We start from the raw sequence: 20,151 nt of genomic DNA, 5'->3' as shown, positions 1-20,151 counted from the left end.
CCACGATCAATCATTTGTTCAAATACAAATTAGAAATGCAACCTGAGATCACTCGGTCAGTCTGGGTGTAATTAATATCAGTCGTGTCTGAATCTGCCGCCATAAACTGTTAAGTATGTGTCTGATTTCCAGATACTGCAATATCACTTTAGTCCCTCACCCAGTAGCGTTATCAACAATGTCAAAGAAGTCTTTCCTGAAATTCGAGTAAGAAGAGTCGCCATAAAGGATACGGCGAAAGCGTATAGAGCAATGATAGCCACCCCCCTCCCCCTATGTACAGCAGGTAGGAGCAACGTCCTTGCCAAAAAAATTAATAGCAAACAGAATTAGTATCAAAATATATTGTTACATCCATTAATTGAGACTGAAGTAAGCATTTATATTCAAAGTTGACATTTAAGTACCAAACTGTGTTTTCCTAACGGAGTTTGAAGCTCTTTTCCGGTTCTTGATGAAAATAATGATCAGCTAAAGAGAATCAGTTTGTTTTTCCAGGACACCACTTTTGTTCTTTTATTATTCAAGCATGTTTCATCACAGTTGTCGCATCCTCGGTAGACCTTTTTTCTTTACTGTTCTTCTCTTTATATATTTTCTGTGCCCTGTGGCTGTCAAAAGAAATCAGCCACCACAACTGTCCGGCCCACAGCAACAGTATAAGACCCAGAATACACCAACGAGCAGGAGAGGAGGGCACTTCACATATAAAAACAAAAACCAAAACTGAATTAGCAGGCAAGTCAAAACAACGTACAGCCCGAGACCATCCAAATACAGCAACAATGGCATGGTATATTAATTTAGACCTGTAGCTGATTCCTGTTGGCAGCTACAGGGCGCATAGACTATAAAAAAACAGAAACAGTATAGAAGGAAGTCCACGGAGGATGCCACAGCTGTGGTCGAACACGTTCGGGTATTTAACAAAATAGTTTTCTAAAAATAAGACGCGTCCTCCTTAACTGATTATTAAAAATTTACTTAGAGCATTCAAGATATACCTCATATATACTTGGTTGCCGTAAACAAATGTAAATAAAGAGCTAATGCCCCACATCTATTAAATTTAATAGTTAATGTAGATGTCAGTAAGCAAACGATAAATTTTAAGTAACCAACAATAATAATAATCACTGACAAGAGGACATATAATTAACAATATATAGCATTAACCACTTTACCCAATGGGGCTGTTGGTGGTTACTTATTCACTCGACTTAATTATCATTCAACGAAATAATAAATAACTAATCAGCAAATAACTTACATACTGTATGAATCCCATAACACAAGTGACTTACTTTCTGTATAATTTTATGTAAATATATATGTATTTGTGTGTGTGTGTGTGTGTGTGTGTGTTTGAATTTGATGGGAGTTTGTAATTGCTGCCAAACTAAAGAATATCAGCAGGTGTGATTACTCTCCGTCCTTCATTGTCAGCTTTTAATGCACAAAAATTTCACGATCATGTTTTAACCCACATGAATCAGTGTGGAGCAAAAATAATATATCACTCATTGCTTCTTTTTCACAGTCCTCGTCACTTATCAAGAACATAAGTCGTTAAAAGTACTTATGTTCAAATGAAAGTGTTATAAGAAGTATCTTCAGTAACTGAGCTGGAGAAACTAGAAAAAAGAAGCAGTAAGAAATATAACATTTTCGTGACACTGATGTAAGATACAAATAACCGTTAATCATTTTAAAAAACTGAGTATTGCATTTACATTAAAAACGGTTCGTAGAAAAAAGGCAACTGCTTAATACAACACTTTAATTCGGCCGCCTAGATTACTCAATTGTAGTCTTCACAGACATCAAGCAGACCTGTAACGGGAACAAAACAATAACCAAATACATATTTCTCAAGTGGTAAAATAGTGATTTTGGATAAGAAAAGAATCGAAGGCCACAATCGATTTAATGGCAAAATTGACAACTGTCAAAAAAGCTACGTGGAGTAATAAAATTATTAATATATTTGTTGCATAGAATGATTTTACCACAGTAGCCAAGACACTGTAAGGCATTTCCAGGGGCAGATGTGGACTCTGAACACAAAATATTGGTTATGAACTGTAGATTAAAACTGAAGAAACTGCAGAAAGGTGGGAATTTAAGGAGATGGGACCTGGATAAACTGAAACAACTAGAGGTTGTACAGAGTTTCAGGGTGAGCACAAGGGAACAATTGACAGGAATGGGGGAAAGAAATACAGTAGAAGAAGAATGGGTAGCTCTGAGGGATGAAGTAGTGAAGGCAGCAGAGGATCAAGTAGGTAAAAAGACGAGGGCTAGTAGAAACCTTGGGTAACAGAAGAAATATTGAATTTAATTGATGAAAGGAGAAAATATAAAAACGCAGAAAATGAAGCAGGCAAAAAAGAATACAAACTTCTCAAAAATAAGATCGACAGGAAGTGCAAAATGGCTAAGCAGGGATGGCTAGAGGACAAATGTAAGGATGTAGAGGCTTATGTCACTAGAGGTAAGATAGATACTGCCTACAGGAAAATTAAAGACACCTTTGGAGAAAAGAGAGCCACTTGTATGAATATCAAGAGCTCAGATGGAAACCCAGTTCTAAGCAAAGAAGAGAAAGCAGTAAGGTGGAAGGAGTATATAGAGGGTCTATACAAGGACGGTGTACTTGAGGACAATATTATGGAAATGGAAGAGGATGTAGATGAAGATGAAATGGGAGATATGATACTGCGTGAAGAGTTTGACAGAGCACTGAAAGACCTGAGTCGAAACAACGCCCCGGGAGTAGACAACATTCCATTAGAACTACTGATGGCCCTGGGAGAGCCAGTCCTAACAAAACTCTACCATCTGGTGAGCAAGATGTATGAGACAGGCGAAATATCCTCAGACTTCAAGAAGAATATAATAATTACAATCCCAAAGAAAGCAGGGGTTGACAGATGTGAAAATTACCGAACTATCAGTTTAATAAGTCACAGCTGCAATATACTAACGCGAATTCTTTACAGACGAATGGAAAAATTGGTAGAACCCGACCTCGGGGAAGATAAGTTTGGATTCCGTAGAAATGTTGGAACACGTGAGACAATACTGACCCTACGACTTATCTTAGAAGAAAGATTAAGGAAAGGCAAACAAACGTTTCTAGCATTTGTAGACTTAGAGAAAGCTTTTGACAATGTTGACTGGAATACTCTCTCTCAAATTCTGAAGGTGTCAGGAGTGAAATTCAGGGAACGTAAGGCTATTTTCAATTTGTACAGAAACCAGATGGCAGTTATAAGAGTCGATGGGCATGAAAGGGAAGCAGCGGTTAGAAAGGGAGTGAACAGGGTTATAGCCTGTCCCCGATGTTATTCAATCTGTATATTGGGCAAGCAGTAAAGGAAACAAAAGAAAAATTCGGAGGACGAATTAAAATCCATGGAGAACAAATATAAACTTTGAAGTTCGCCGACGACATTGTAATTCTGTCACAGACAGCAAAGGACCTGGAAGGGCAGTTGAACGGAATGGACAGTGTCTTGAAAGGAGGATATGAGATGAACATCAACAAATGCAAAACTAGGGTAATGGAATGTAGTCGAATTAAGTCGGGTGATGCTGAGGGAATTAGATTAGGAAATGAGACACTTAAAGTAGTGAATGTGTTTTGCTATTTTGGGAGCAAAATAACTGATGATGGTCGAAGTAGAGAGGAAAAGAAGAGAAATTTGTTAACACCGTGTATTGATTTAAGTGTCAGGAAGTCGTTTCTGAAAGTATTTGTATGGAGTGTAGCCATGTATGGAAGTGAAACGTGGACGATAAATAGTTTGGACAAGAAGAGAATAGAAGCTTTCGAAATGTGGTGCTGCAGAAGAAGGCTGAAGATTAGATGGGTGGATCACATAACTAATGAGGAGGTTTTGAATAGAATTGGGCAGAAGTGGAGTTTGTGGCGCAACTTGACCAGAAGAAGGGATCGGTTGGTAGGACATGTTCTGAGGCATCAAGGGATCACCAGTTAAGTATTGGAGGGCAGCGTGGAGGGTAAAAATCGTAGAGGGAGACCAAGAGATGAATACACTAAGCAGATTCAGAAGGATGTAGGCTGCAGTAGGTACTGGGAAATGAAGAAGCTTGGACAGGATAGTAGCATGGAGAGCTGCATCAAATCAGTCTCAGGACTGAAGACCACAACAAAAATAACATCGTGTATCCACAGGACATGTGGCCTGTAATTGAAAAAGTGTCATGATGAACTCTCCATTGGCTAAAGATATCGGAATAGTCCCTCATTCCGATCTCCAGGAGGGGACTGCCAAAGGGGAGGTGACCATGACTGAAAAAGTATGAATAATCTACGAAAGGATAACGTTCTATGAGTCAGCGCGTGGAATATGAAAAGCTTGAACGTGGCAGGGAAGCCAGAAAATCTGAAAAGGGTAATGCAAAGGGTCGATATAGATCCAATATGGGTCAGAGAGCTCAAATGGAAAGAAGACAAGGATTTGTGGTCAGATGAGTATAGGGTAATATCAACAGCAGCAGAAAATTGTATGAGAGGAGTAGGCTTCGTTATGAATAGAAAGTCAGGGCCAAGAGTGTGTTACAGTGAACAGTTCAATGGTAGGGTTGTTCTTATCGGAATCGTTACCCGACCAACACCGACAACGACAGTTCAGGTACAAATGCAGACATCGCAAGCTGAAGATGAAGAGATAGAAAATGTATATGAAGATAGTGAAAGGGTAATACAGAATGTAAAGGGAGATGAAAATCGTATAGTGATGGGGAACTGGGATGCAGTTGGAGGGGAAGGATCAGTAGAAACAGGGGAATATGTGCTTGGGACCAGGAATGACAGAGGGGAAAGACTAATGGAGTTCTATAATACTTTTCAGCTAGTAATAGCGAATACTCTGTTCAAGGATCACAAGAGGAGGCGGTGTACTTTGAAAAGTTCGAGTACACGGGAAGATTTCAGTTAGATTACATCATGGTCAGACAGAGATTCTGAAATCAGATACTGGATTGTAAGGCGTACCCAGGAGCAGATCGAGACGCAGATCACAATATAGTAGTGATGAAGAGTACGCTGAAGTTCAAGGGTTTAGTAATGAAGAATCAATACTCAAAAATGTGGGTTACTGAAGTACTAAGGAATGAGGGATGACGAGAGAGGCTTAAGGATCTCTATGTAAATAGATAGAGCAATTCGGAATACCACTGTAGGCATCAGTTGAAGAGGAATAGACATCTCTAAAAGAGGCGATCACAGAAGTTGGAAACAAAAACGTACCTACAAAAATGGTAACTGCGAAGAAAGCATGGGTAACAGAAGAAATAATTTAGTTGATCGGTGAAAGAAGGAAATACAAAAATGTTGAGGGAAGTTCAGGAATAAAGAAATACAAGTCACTGAGGAGTGAATTAAATAGGGAGTGCATGGAAGCTAAGACGAAATGTCTACATGAAAAATGTGGAGAAATGGGAAAACGTTTGTCGGAAGGACTGACTCAGCATGTAGGGAAGTCAAAACTATCTTCGACGACATTGAAAACAAGAATGGTAGCATGAAGATCGCAACAGGAATTCCACTATTAAATGCAGAGGAAAAGGCGGATAGGCGGAAAGAGTAGATTGAAGGCCATGATGAGGGGGAATATTTGTCTGATGTGATGCAAGAAGTAACAGGAGTCTATTTAGAAGAGATAGGGGACCCATTATTAGAATCAGAAATTAGGGGAGATTCTGAGGGCTTAAGATCAAGTAAGACAAGTTGTAAGACATTTGGAGTAAATAATATTAGATCAGAGTTTATGAAATCGTTGGGGCAAGTGACAAAAAAAAAAAAAAGATTCTTAACGTTGGTGTCTACAATGTATGAGTCCGGCGCCATACCATCTGACTTTCAGAGAAATATCATCCACACAATTCGGAATACTGCAGGTGCCGACTTTGCGGTTGCTAATGGAAGTAAGACCAAAGAAAAATCAAGCGTTCAACAATGTAAAACGGTACAAGATGTTCGAAATTCTGAAAGAAGTAGGGAGAGACGGGTTGTATATGGTATGTAGAACAGCCAACAGGGAATACTAAGAGTGGACGACCAAGAACGAAGTGCTCGTATTAAAAAGGGTGCAAGACAAGGATGTAACCTTTCGCCCCTACTGCTCAATCTGTACATCGAATAAGCAATGATAGAAATAAAAGAAAGGTTCAGGAGTGGAATTATAACTCAAAGTGAAAAGATATCAATTAACTCAAAGTGAAAAGATATCAATGATACGATTCGCCGATGACGTTGCTCTCCTGAAGGAGAATTACATGATATGATGAATGAAATGAACAATCTAAGGAGTACAGAATGTGGATTAAGAGTAAATCGAAGAAAGACGAAAGCAATGAGAAGTAGCAGAAATGAAAACAGCGAGAAACTTAACAACAGGATTGATGGTAAGTTAAATGATTCTGCTACCTAGATAGCAGAATAACCACTAACGGTCGGAGAACGTATGACATCAAAAAGCAGACCAGCACTGGCAAACAGGACATTCCTGACCTAGAGAAGTCTACTGTATCAGACATAGGCCTCAATTTGGGGAATGAAATTCTGAGAATGTACCTTACAGTACAGGACTGTACAGTAGTGAACCATGGACTGTGGGAAAATGGGAAGAAAAGAGAATCAAAGCATTTGAGATGTGGTGCTACAGGCGAATATTGAAAATTAGGTGTAATGATAAGGTAAGGAATGAAGAGGTTCTGTACAGCATCGGAGAGGAAAGTAATACTTGGAAATCACAGACAAGGGGAAGAGACTGGATGATAGGATATCTGGACATCTGTTGAGACATCAGGGAATTACTTCCATGGTACTAGAGGGGGCAGTTGAGGGCAAAAAATGTAGTGGAAGACAGAGATTGGAATACATCCAGCAAATAATTGAGGACATAGGTTGCAAGTGCTACTCTGAGATGAAGAGGTTGCCACAGGAGAGAAATTCATGTTGGGCCGCATCAAACCAGTCAGAAGACTAGTGACCAAAAAGAATAAAATAATCTCATGGTCGGGGCTCATAGTCATGTAGGAAATTTTAGAGGACGCCATATTCGCAGTTGCTTGGAGAAATTTCTTATTTCACAACTGTTATGTCGGCATTTGGCCCATTATCTTATGATACTGCAATAGACTGTGCACAATATTTTGCAGTACCACTTCATAATGGTCCAAAGGAAGGAAGAGCATTTGTGAAACGAATAATTTTTGTACTCAACGGCGAATACTATATACTTTAAAAATTATAACGTCAAGTGTGACATTTAATTCAAGTTTCCAGCATTTTTAAATTGTCTTAACAAATGGTATTCCAGTTTAAAGCTCTGTGACAACAGCTTTTAAGTTGAAGTGGATTCCGGAATGAGGTTTGCAAAATTCTTTTGTTATGTAAGTTAAGACAGATCTGTAAAGATATTTCTAAATTTCATTTTATTGTTTTCTTAATAAAGGTAACTAACTGTATATTGTTATCTGTTGGTATAAGCAAATATATGTACTTCCTTATTACATTATTCTATGTTGAATCCGTGCATTTTAGGGTTAAGCTAATATAGTGAATGAAGTTTTGATTATCATTCGATCCAGCAGATACTAAATATGCGTTCAAGATTTATTTATAGGAATCCCTCTTGAGTTCAATATGACAACGGCTGTGAGAGCGATGTGCTGAACACATGCCCCTCCTTATCCGCGTCCGATGACGTCTACGGGCTGAGGATTCAAATGGTTCAAATGGATCTAAGCACTATGGGACTTATCATCTGACGTCATCGGTCCCTTAGACTTAGAACTACATAAACCTAACTAACCTAAGGACATCAAACACATCCATGCCCAAAGCACGATTCGAACCTGCGACCGTAGCAGCAGCGCGGTTCCGGACGGAAGCGCATAGAACCGCTCGGCCACAGTGGCCGGCGGGTTGAGGATGACACGGCGGCTGGTCGGTACCGTTAGGCCTTCAAGGCCTGCTCAGGCAGTGTCTGTCTTTCAGATACCCTCTGCGGAAGAGAAATGAAATTGCATCATCGAATGGAAGGTGCAAACTGATGAATAAAAATTATGCATTGACTCTGAAACAAAGAAAGACGAAATTAATGAGAAGTAGCAGAAATGCGAACAACTGGAAGCTTAACATCAAAATTGTTGGTAGAGAAATAGACGAAGTTACGCAAAGTGAAATACCTAAGACGGATGAGGAAAGGCGAATATATACTGTGCAATCATATAAATATTACCATTTATCAAAAGCTTGAATTATCATCTTTTGCATCGAGTACCGCTACCAGACACGCAAGATGAGTGCCAATGAGGTTCTGGAAAATACCAACAGTATCAGCCATCCCGACCCCTGTCCATCAGACAGCTCCACTAAGCTCGCGGCTTAGGATCCATGACGAGCCCAACCAGAGTCTAAATCCGGGGAAATTGGTGGACAGAGGAGTACGGTAAACTCATCCTGGCGCTCTTCGACTACCGCAAGTAAACTTTTTTTTGTTTGTTTTTGTTTTAGGGCGCAAAACTGCAATGGTCATTAGCGCCCGGTCTATGACTTAGGAAGCAGTAAAAAACCGAAAACGGAAACCAGCAGCAATGGGAACGAAAGTCATAAAATTGGAGAAACTAAAAGCAGAAGGAAGGCTTAAAAATTCACTACAGAAGGGGGTTGGTTGTCCCAAAAAAAAAACTTCAAATGACCGACGTTATTTCACTGGCACGAATGAACTCTAGAACGCGATCGGCCGATCGCGTGTCATCTGCTAAAATTGACGATATATCAGGCGACAGCTGTAGACGGGCGCGTAACGGATTAAAATAGGGGCACTCAATTAAAAGGTGTCTTACCGTCCACAGCTTAGAGCAGTGGGGACAGAGTGGGGGAGGATCGCCGCTTAAAAGATGTCGATGGCTAAAAAGACAGTGCCCTATCCGGAGTCTAGTTAAAATTACCTCCTCCCGACGACGCGTTCGGGAGGAAGAGGTCCAAGCACAAGGAAGAGTTTTCACGTCCCGCAATTTATTTTGGGGAAGTGTCGACCAGTGCGCTCGCCATAAATGAACAACACGACGACATAAAACTCTCCGGAGATCGGCGACGGGAATCGATTGAATTGCTGGCCGAAGAAGAGAGACTGCAACCTTGGCTGCAATATCGGCCGCCTCATTTCCGCAGATACCAACGTGTCCCGGGAGCCAGAGGAACGCCACCGAGACGCCCCCCAGGTGGAGCAAGCGTAGACAGTCCTGAATCCGGTGGACCAGAGGGTGCACAGGGTAAAGAGCTTGGAGACTGAGGAGAGAGCTGAGAGAATCTGATCAGATAACGTACTGTATCCGCTGATGGCGGCGGATGTAGTGGACAGCCTGGAGAACAGCGTAAAGCTCCGCAGTATAGACCGAACACTGGTCGGGAAGCTGAAAGTGATTTGGGGTGTCGCCAAGAACATAGGCACTTCCCACACCTAACGATGTTTTCGAGCCATCGGTGTAAATAAATGTGGCTTCCGTCATTTGTGCACATAGAGCAGCAAATGCCCGACGATAAACAAGTGAAGGGGTACCATCCTTGGGAAATCGACAAAGGTCACGGAGCAGACAGATCCGGGGACGGAGCCAAGGTGGTGCTGTACCCCAAGTTGTCAAGAAGGTTTTAGGAAAGCGGAAGGAAAGAGAATGGAGCAGTTGACGGAAGCGGACTCCCGGTGGTAGTAGGGAGGAGGGGCGGCCTGCATACCCTACATCAAAGGAGGCGTCGAAAAATATGTCATGGGCTGGATTAGCAGGCATGGAGGACAGATGGCTGGCATAACGACTCAGAAGGACTGCTCGCCGATTGAACAGCGGAAGTTCAGCAGTCTCAGCATAAAGGCTTTCCACAGGGCTGGTGTAAAAAGCTCCAGACACTAAACGTAATCCACGGTGGTGGATAGAGTCGAGACGCCGAAGAATAGACGGCCGAGCAGAGGAGTAGACTATGCTTCCATAGTCCAATTTCGAGCGTACTAAGGCGCGATAGAGGCGGAGAAGGACCACTCGGTCCGCTCCCCAGGAGGTACCATTCAGGACACGGAGGGTGTTGAGGGATAGCAGGCAGCGAGCCGAAAGATACGAAATGTGGGAGGACCAGCATAGTTTTCTGTCAAACATAAGACCCAAGAATTTAGCGACGTCTGAAAACGGAAGGTTGACAGGTCCTAGATGTAAGGAGGGTGGAAGAAACTCCTTACGTCGCCAAAAATTAACACAAACGGTCTTACTGGGAGAAAAACGGAAGCCGGTTTCGATGCTCCAAGAGTGGAGGCGATCGAGACATCTTTGAAGACGTCGTTCAAGAAGGCTGGTCCGTTGAGAGCTGTAGTAGATCGCAAAATCGTCCACAAAGAGGGAGCCCGAGACATCAGGAAGGAGACAATCCATAACTGGATTGATAGCTATGGCAAACAGTACAACACTCAGCACGGAGCCCTGGGGTACCCCGTTTTCTTGGGAGAAAGTACGGGAGAGAGTAGTGTTCACCCGCACTCTAAATGTGCGCTCTGCCATAAATTCGCGAAGAAAAAGGGGCAGCCGACCTCGAAAGCCCCAAGAGAACAGTGTGTGCAGGATGCCTGTCCTCCAACAGTATCGTATGCTCTCTCCAGATCAAAAAATATTGCTACTGTTTGGCGTTTCCGGAGAAAATTGTTCATGATATAAGTGGAGAGAGCAACAAGATGGTCAACTGCAGAACGATGCTTTCGGAATCCGCATTGGGCAGGTGTTAAAAGACTGCGGGATTCCAGCCACCAAGCTAAACGGGAATTCACCATACGCTCCAAAACCTTACAGACACTACTCGTGAGAGAAATGGGGCGATATCTAGAGGGGAGATGTTTGTCCTTTCCAGGTTTCGGAATAGGAACGACGACAGCTTCCCGCCAACGTCGGGGAAAAGTACTATCGGTCCAAATTCGATTATAAAGGCGAAGGAGGTAACGCAGACTATGGGTTGATAAATGCAGCAACATTTGGACGTGGATACCATCCGGTCCTGGGGCGAAGGAGCGAGAAGAAGAGAGTGCATGTTGGAGTTCCCGCATGGAGAAAACAGTATTGTAGCTTTCGCGATTTGGAGAGGAGAAAGCAAGAGGTCGCGCTTCCGCTGCACGTTTCTTCGGGAGAAACGCTGGCGGGTAATTGGAAGAGCTCGAAATCTCAGCAAAGTGCTGACCCAAGGAGTTAGAAATTGCGACCGGGTCCACTAATGTATCATGCGCGACAGTGAGCCCACAGACCGGGGAGAAACTAGGCGCGCCTGAGAACCGTCGAAGCCGACTCCAAACTTCCGAGGAGGGAGTGAAGGTGTTGAATGAGCTAATAAAGAATTTCCAGCTTGCCTTCTTGCTATCGCGGATGACGCGACGGCATCGCGCACGGAGCCGCTTATAGCGGATACAGTTGGCCAAAGTAGGATGGTGACGGAAAATGCGAAGAGCACGTCGCCGCTCACGTATTGCGTCACGGCATGCCTCGTTCCACCAAGGAACTGGGGGTCGCCGGGGCAATTCGGAGGTGCGTGGTATTGAACGTTCCGCAGCTGTAAGAATAACGTCGGTAATATGTGTGACCTCATCGTCGACGCTGGGAAAGCGACGGTCATCGAATGTCGCTAGAGACGAAAAAAGTGTCCAATCGGCTTGGGCGAACTTCCGCAAGTAAACTGCGAGCTCTGCATTGTCCTGCTGGTAGATGGCAGCGAACCAAGGATAAACGAACTGCATTTAAGGGTGGACATGGTCTCAAGGATGGATGCGTAATTGTGTTGATCCATTGTGCCTTCCAAAATGACTGGATGACCCAAGGAATGCCACGAAAACATATCCCAAACCATAACGCTCCCTTCTCTGGCCTGGATCCTTCCGACGATCACGTTTGTTTTCAGACGTTTCACGTCGTACACGCCAACACACACTTGTCATCTTACAGCGTCATCTGTAGCCACTCAATGGACGTCCGGCTGTGATACTGTCGTGTAAACTCCAACCTTTCGTCCGCAACTGACTGGCACTCAGCATGGGTGCATGAATCAGGTGTCTGCTGCGGAGTCCCAAACGCAGCAACGTTCACTGAACTTTTGTTGAGGAGCCATCGTTGGTACGCCCTTGGTTCACCTGAGTGGTCTGCTGCTCAACAATCTATTCGCACATACACATTTCCGCAGCCACTGTTCATCCCTGTCACCTATGGCCCGTGTTGCACCACAGTTGCCTGGTGGTCGGTTTTAGACAGCGTCATTTTGCCGTGCAAGATGTACTTTAACCGCGGCAGCACGCTAACAGTGTAATCTTAGCCGTATCAGAAAAACTTCTATCCTTGCACCGAAAACCAACGATCATGCCCTTTTGGGTGTTCGACAATTCGTTCCGTTTCCGCATTACAACGACTGCACTGTATTCTGTGTTCCCCGGACACGCTTTATAGAATCTCCGCTGCTAGTCTATCAACTGTCGACTGTGAGAAGTTACTGCACGTTGACTGCATAGCCGGCTGTTACATTAATGTGATAGGACGTGTAAAAAACAGACTAGCATAGGCAAAGAGGGCACTTCTGGGCAGGACAAGTTTACTGGTGTCAAACATAGACCTTATTTTTAGGAAGAAATTCTGAGAATATACGTTCGGAGCACAGTAGTGTAAGGTGATGAACCATGAACTGCGGGAAAAACGGAACAAAAGAGAATCGAAGCGCTTGAGGTGTGCTGCTACAGAAGAAATAAATCAGGGTAACTAATGGGGAGGTTATCGCCAGAATCGTCGAAGAAAGAAACGTAAGGGGAACACTGGCACATGTGAAGACATGACTGAAGAACTTCCACGGTACTAAAGCGAGCTGTAGAGGGTAAAACTGCAGTGGAAGGCAGAGACTGAAATACAGACAACAAATGATTAAGCATGCTGGGTGCAAATGCTACTCTTAGCTGAAAATGTTGGTACAGGAGAGAAATTTGTGGCGGTCCGCGTTACACCAGTCAGAGGACTCAACAAAAAGTACAGATGAATAACGCTGTCGCTATAAACATAAAATACGCAAGAATATCAAGGCCTGCTACCGAATAGTGTGCTATCAGAGAATGTGGAATGACATTCATTAAGTCTTCACCGTGTCCTACGGAAGAACATGAAGTAATCATATAATTTTGAGGTGCACATATGTTTTATTATTTCTTCTTTAAAAAAAGTATCATGACCAGGTTTCAAAATCGTTGACCTACAGGGAGAACAAATATGTAATAAACTGCTGGAAGTACCCGGTACTAAAAGGCTTCTACACCGACAGTTTCTACCTCTCCATTCGTTTCCGAATTACCTGGGAAAAAGCTACCACCTCCACTGTGTACAGCGGCATGCCACCCTCCCTGGAGACTCCTCCAATTACCGCCAGGGATTGCGGATCGCGGGGCAAAAGGGCCGTCGCCTGCACTCCCGTAATTGACTGTCTCCTTACCTAAGCCACTGTGCGAGCCGAACAACCCAAGTGACTACAATGTCTTCAGTAGCACGTTATTTATGATCGTTAGAATGGGATTGTAGGGTTCTTTACTGCTGTGCCTCGGGCATGGATGTATGTGGTGTTCTTAGGTTTGTTAGGTTTAATTAGTTCTAAGTTCTAGGCGACTGATGACCTCAGAAGTTAAGTCGCCTAGTGCTCAGAGCCATTTTTTCCTAAGGACTCCGACGTAAGCTACCTAAGCGTGCTTTGTCATAGCTCAACAGGCTACTTTCAAATCTAAAAGTTCGCTCCAAATACCAATAAACTTCCAGAAGTAATCAAGGACAGATGACGAAGAAAGACGAAAGTAATGAGTAGGAGGACAAAGGAGAAAAGTGAGAGACTTAACATCAGGATTGATGGTCACTAAACAGATGAAGTTAAGAAATTCTACTACCTAGGCAACAAAATAACCGATGACGGACTGAGGAATGAGAACATTAAAAGCAGACTGACACTGGAAAAACGGGCATTACCGTCCAAGAGAAGTCTACTAGTATCAAGTATTGATTTGAGGAAGAAATTGCAAGAGAATGTACGTTTGGAGCACAACATTGTATGGTGGTGAAACATGAACTCTGGTAAAACCGGAACATAAGAGAATCGAAGTTCCTGAGATGTGGTGCTACAGACGAATGTTGAAAATTGTGTGGGGTAAAAAGTAAGGAATGAGGGGGTTCTGCGCAGAATCGGAGAGGAAAAAAATACGTGGAAAACACTGACAAGGAGAAGGGACAGGATGACAGGAGATCTGTTAAGCCGTCAAGTAATGACTACCATGGTACTAAAGGGAGATGTAGAGTATAGAAACTATAGACGAAGACAGAGATTGGAATACGTCCAGCCAATAATTAGGACGTAGCTTGCAAGTCCTACTTGGAGATGAAGAAGGCGCAGGAGAAGAATTCGTGGGGACAGCGTCGAACTATTCGCAAGACACATGACTCAAAAAAAAGTGCCCCAACCACATGAGGTAAGAGCCAGCCATTAATGGTTATTTTCCCCTAGGCAGCAGGTCACGTTTTTGCGTGAAGCCTGCTAGGCGCAAAGGAAAAAAAAACTTATACCATAACACCCTATGCCGGCCGCAGTGGCCGAGCGGTTCTAGGCGCTTCAGTCTGCAACCGAACGACCGCTACGGTCGCAGCTTCAAATCCTGCCTCTGGCATGGATGTGTGTGATGTCCTTAGGTTAGTTAGGTTTAAGTAGTTCTAAGTTGTAGGGTACTGATGACCTCGCATGTTAAGTCCCATAGTGCTCAGAACCATTTGAACCATTTTAACACCCTGTAGTTCCCCCTTCCCTTCAGCTATTTACAGCACCTAAGTACAAAGTTCATGTTCGCTAACATCAGTTAACATCAACTAACATCAGTTAACCCACTGAAAGTGACACCTGCTACTACGGAATATCCGGCTACACCTCTTAGGGAACATTAAGACATTTTTGCGCCTGGGTATCACTTCGTTGTAATTCCACCTATGGTACAGCTGTCTGTATAGTTGAGACACGCGAACCATCACACAAGGCGAGGTCCCTGGTTCGAGGGTGGAAGGGGAGATGTGCTTGGATTGCGGGAATCAATTACAAATACAGTGACGAAAAGTGTCGCTTGGAATACCTCTCCGCCTCCTCGTAAGGTTTAGTTTATTTTATCATTAATCCCAATATTTTGACATCCATATCAACAGTCGCAACACATGAAGTCCTAGCCTCTTAGCACTTAGATTGAAAACGCTTGCTGAGATTCTGATTCAGACACAGTGTCGCAGTAGCTCGTAGAGATTTCAGAAAGTAAGCTAACATGTCCGACAGCGCAACAAGAATAGGGCTTTATCAGAAGGGAGTTCATATTCCAGATCTCCTGCGGAGACAGTTTTGCTGCGGTGGTGGTGGTTAGTGTTTAACGTCCCGTCGACAACGAGGTCATTAGAGACGGAGCGCAAGCTCGGGTTAGGGAAGGATCGGGAAGGAAATCGGCCGTGCCCTTTCAAAGGAACCATCCCGGCATTTACCTGAAACGATTTAGGGAAATCACGGAAAACCTAAATCAGGATGGCCGGAGACGGGATTGAACCGTCGTCCTCCCGAATGCGAGTCCAGTGTGCTAACCACTGCGCCACCCCGCTCGGTACAATTTTGCTGCGACGCAGGCAACAAGTGCGAGCGAAAAGGTGCGGCAGTGGAATAAGTTCAAAATGTTCAGATGTGGGGACCAAACTGTTGAGGTCATCGGTCCCAAGACTTACACACTACTTAAACTAACTTACTCTAAGGACACACACACTCATGCCCGATGGAGGACTCTAACCTCTGGCGGGAGGGGCCGCGCAATCCGTGACAGGGCGCCTCTAACCTCACGGCCACTCCAAGCGGCGTGGAATACGTACTCTGAAGTTCAAGTACGCGGAACAGTATGGTTCTTGGGGGCAATACGTCTAAATTTCACAAAGATTCATGGTGAAATTCTTGCGGTTATGTACCAAATGCAATGTCGCGTCCGGTCTCATGGTAGTGCTGCAAACAATTAGTTGAAAGCTGCACAAGTGAGGGTAGCACTGGTCGGGAAGTCCAGACATTGTTCCATCTGATTTCCATCTTTTGCGCAAGCTCAAACAACATTCGGTGGAAAAGAGATTCTCTAACGATGGGGGCGTTCACGCTGCTGTTTTCCAATGGCTCTGTGAGCAAGGACCAGACTTCAGTCACCGATCAAAATTGAACGATTGGTGGAAACTTCCGATCGTTTCTTTTCAGAGACTTGGTGACTATGTGGAGAAATAGTGTCATGTAGCTTTCTTGAAGTAAAGACAGTCTCGGTTGCAAAGTTTTCTTTTTTATTGACAGGAAATGATGGGTTTCGGCTTTTTGGGGCGTCATCAGATTGGTGTAAAAATTAATGTTGAAAACCAACATTAGCACACTAATGCACACTAAGATAAAATTTTATAAGGAACTATCGTCCTATCGTCAGGGGATGAATTAACGATAGGGCGACGGTCTTTACAAAATTTTGTCTTAATGCCATATGTGGGCGTTAATGGACGAATGTTGGCTATCCCACATTACTTTTTACGCAAATCTGATGATAGCCCAAAAGGGCGAAACGCGTCACTTCCTGTAAATAAATAAGGTTTTGCAACCTCCGCTTTCTCTTTCAAAGTAATTCATAACCGTTTGCTGTACCAGGTGCCCAGTAAGGAACGGAACCAATTTCATGTATCTCTGTCACTTTGGCGTGTCACTACATTCAATAAATGTTACGTGGCGTCTCGTTAATGAGTAACTTACTTTTTGACGTAACCTCGAATAACATTCCATAATGACAATCTTCTTCATGTTGTCCGTTTATTGTTCTTTTGCCTTGCTGCTAGACTGCTAATAAAGACGTCAACGCCAACAGAAAGATCAGACATTTCAAAGGATATAAAATTGTGGTATGAAGGAAAGTTTCAGCACAGTCTTTCTTTATAACAAGAAGATGTCGAAATAAGTGACGAAGTAAAGACGTAAACATTTTATTAGGAAACTTTTTTTAATTTTACACCCACTCGGTGCTAGCAGTGATCGAGCAATCTTCAGGCCAATTTGCTCAGATATATTTGCTGCAGTAAAACAGGGGCGACGCCGCGTAAGTCGTGGAAATGTCGTTTGTGACAAACGACCGTAGGTCGTTTCTGAGAAGCCACATTAGTCTGCCAGTTGCATTTCAAGCATAAACTATGTATCAAACCATCATCACACCAACTGAAAAAGTTCTAGTATTAGGCATTGTTTATTCCTCTGTGAAGTAGCTTTAACTACAGACTCAGTTCATAATGGATGTGATGTCAGCTCACTTATAAAGGGAGGAAATCGATTAGCGAGTCAAAGCAATTCAGTAATGTGCAAACTGAATACACTACTGCAACGTTGGCTTTTTTTTCTTTGGCATTTGAAGTATAAGTAGCCTGCACATTGTTGCAATACCTAAAAGTCTCAGTTACTGATTTGTTCTAGTATTATTACCCTTCTCTCGCTTCGACCAAGCCTTCAGTTAATATATTCACTGGGTCATGTTACCTTATGCTCTTGAAGTTTTTGACATTACTTATCATAAGAACTTCTGATTAATAATAACCTCAGATTACTGAAGCTGAGATGCGCACGGGTGTTGACAATGTCTCAGATCCAAGACTGCCGTGAATAAATATATATTGTTATGCAAAATGTAAGTATAAAAATCCGGAGCCGTATGGACTTCAGAAAACTATCTACCTCGGATGGAAGATTAAAAGCTCGGACATTAGTGTAGATCACTTCTGCATTCACCAAACGGAGTATGATGGTGGAACCACCAAGATGAGTAAAGAGGACTAAAACTGTAGCTGATGTATCCGTGCGTGGAAATGACGTGGGAAGCATGTTGAACACCACGGTGCAAGAAAGGCCGTGTAAAGAGGAGTGCACATACACCTAATACTAGACGACGACGAACAACAATGCGACGCACACAAGGATTCGAACGACGCAGAACGGAAAACGAGGAAGATACGCAGCGCTACGGTAGAGGGCAGAACACACAACCAAAGATGACCAGCGTCAGAAGTTGTGGATAGTGAAAATTAATAACCAAACGATAACCACTTTCCACGAACCTGATGAATGTGGCTACGACATGCAATAGATTAAATTTCTTTTACTGAATAGTGTCTCAAAATTGCTGGTGAATGACTGACGAGAATGCGTTTCTGCACACCGGCGTGGTTATCTTGCGTAAGCTCTACCGTCTCTGATTTCGGTTCATAAGGAGGAATGGGCAGCCATTCCTCCACAGATATTCATACACCTCATTTAAAGTGTCCCCAGCAGGCTTCAATCTGTCTTGCTGGGGAAGGGTAAACACACCACATAATAATGTCCACTAACAGGTATCCAGACTTTTTAATAAGATAGTGTAGAAATCGAATAAGTGATTGAAAGAGTTTCTGAAGCGTTAAGTATTTACTTTGACTTTGAATTTATATTGATTTCGAATTTATTTTATTCTGGATGGGATGTTGTCGAAGGGCTGTGCACCAGAACACACATTTAATTTTGTTTAGATGCAGAGTCAAAATGAACATTCTCCTTCAGTGTCTTGTACTGCAGTTGTGTGACTCATAGATCACGCAGAACTGCGTTTTATAGGCTGTATGGCTGACAGGAGGTTTCTGAAGACCTAGGTGCCAGAACACAGATTTCAACTGTGCAATCTATTCAAAGACATAAACTCTAAATAAATATTCTTTCCAGTCTTGCGTTGCGGTTGTGTAACTCAATGACTATGTAAAACTGATTTATACTGACAATTGAATATCATCTGCAGGTTTTCAAGCTATACGTTCAGTACTTGTTTGTGCGGTAGTCTTATTCATCGCTCTTCTGAGGTAATACTATATACAAGTATTTGTTGCAATTCTCAACCATAGTAGCAACAAACAAAATAAGCTGACACCCTTGTCTTTATTTCAATTTACTGAGGGTGTAATGTAACTGCAAAATATACCAAAGTATACTCCTAAATTAGATTTTATATGTGCATCTACATCTTTGCTTATTATCTAACAGGCCCCCATGGAATATTAGACTAGTGGTACATACAGTGCATTGTCATTAATGTCTGCATAGAGCCAAGAATGACACAATTTTAAATTATTCACTGTGGGCCAGTATTAGTGGAATTCAGCTTTTGGTATGACTGAGGTAAGATCCTTAGTAGTATGTTTGGGTCATCATCAAACACCAGAACATTCCTACATTCCATTCAAGTTACGGCAAGGTCATTCACGAACGTTAAGAACTGTAGCAAAAATAAACATAAAATTTTCTGTTAAACCTCTCTGAAATGTATTTCATTTATCTTTTACACTGCTATCATTAATTATCTAAGCTACAATTCCATCTACGAAAGAGCGGTGTCATTAACATCATATAGAATCCAGAATGAGATTTTCACTCTGCAGCGGCGTGTGCGCTGATATGAAACTTCCTGGCAGATTAAAACTATGTGCCCGACCGAGACTCGAACTCGGGACCTTTGCCTTTCGCGGGCAAGTGCTCTACCAACTGTGGCTAAGCCATGTCTCCGCAATATCCTTTCTTTCAGGAGTGCTAGTTCTGCAAGGTTCGCAGGAGAGCTTCTGTAAAGTTTGGAAGGTAGGAGACGAGGTACTGGCAGAAGTAAAGCTGTGAGTACCGGCCGTGAGTCGTGCTTCGGTAGCTCAGTTGGTAGAGCACTTGCCCCCGAAAGGCAAAGGTCCCGAGTTCGAGTCTCGGTCGGGCACACAGTTTTAATCTGCCAGGAAGTTTCATATCAGCGCACACTCGGCTGCAGAGTGAAAGTCTCATTCTGGAAACATCCCCCAGGCCGTGGCTAAGCCATGTCTCCGCAATATCCTTTCTTTCAGGAGTGCTAGTTCTGCAACATTCGCAGGAGAGCTTCTGTAAAGTTTGGAAGGTAGGAGACGAGGTACTGGCAGAAGTAAAGCTGTGAGTACCGAGCGTGAGTCGTGCTTCGGTAGCTCAGTTGGTAGAGCACTTGCCCGCGAAAGGCAAAGGTCCCG

At 43.1% G+C, this 20,151-nt stretch overlaps 1 non-coding gene across 1 annotated transcript; it reads left to right on the top strand.

The window, feature by feature from the left end:
* Nucleotides 1–19,797: 19,797 nt before the first annotated feature.
* Nucleotides 19,798–19,872, top strand: Trnas-cga (transfer RNA serine (anticodon CGA)). The gene has a single exon. It is a non-coding gene; the product is annotated as a tRNA-Ser (tRNA).
* The last annotated feature ends 279 nt before the right edge of the window (nucleotides 19,873–20,151 follow it).

Source organism: Schistocerca cancellata, chromosome 3, assembly GCF_023864275.1.
Source record: "Schistocerca cancellata isolate TAMUIC-IGC-003103 chromosome 3, iqSchCanc2.1, whole genome shotgun sequence".
In the NCBI taxonomy this organism is placed as follows: Eukaryota; Metazoa; Arthropoda; class Insecta; order Orthoptera; family Acrididae; genus Schistocerca; species Schistocerca cancellata.
The sequence above is the reverse complement of the archived record's forward strand: the minus strand, read 5'-3'. Positions and strand labels throughout refer to the sequence as shown.